Raw genomic sequence first — 552 nt, forward strand, 5'->3', positions numbered from 1 at the left:
GTGTGATAATGGGTAGGTTTGCAAGGTGTCTGTTATCCCTTCCGTAAAGGGGCAGGATCAGTTTTCTTGTACTAATTGGGTATTAAAAGGTTGCATGTTCAGAAAGTTTCTCCAAACTTATTCATAAAAATGAGGGCCATTATATTAGTTACTTGGCTGTGAAGACTAGGCCAGTTACACTATTCTATGAGAAAACATTTGGCTGATCATAATGCTTTGGTTCTATTTCAAAAAAATGTTTCCAAGAAATAAAGTCTCATTTAGCTATCTCTGTCTCTCCTCCTTCTTTCTTTTCCTTTCTCTTCTTTTTTCTTTTCTTTTCTTCCCTCCCTTCTTCCCTCCTTCTCTCCCTCCCTCCCTTCCTTCCTTTCTCATATGGAACACTTTCTTCATTGTTTCACATTCTGCATGCCACTAAAGGAATGTAATCACAACAGAGATGAAGTGAGAAAGGTTTAGAAGGGACAAGAGCTATAGAGTAGTCTCCAAAACTTTCCATAACGACTCCCACTCCCTTAACTTTAACCAGAGAAGTAATTGAGCTATTACCAC

This window comes from Desmodus rotundus, chromosome 4, assembly GCF_022682495.2.
Source record: "Desmodus rotundus isolate HL8 chromosome 4, HLdesRot8A.1, whole genome shotgun sequence".
NCBI lineage: Eukaryota > Metazoa > Chordata > Mammalia > Chiroptera > Phyllostomidae > Desmodus > Desmodus rotundus.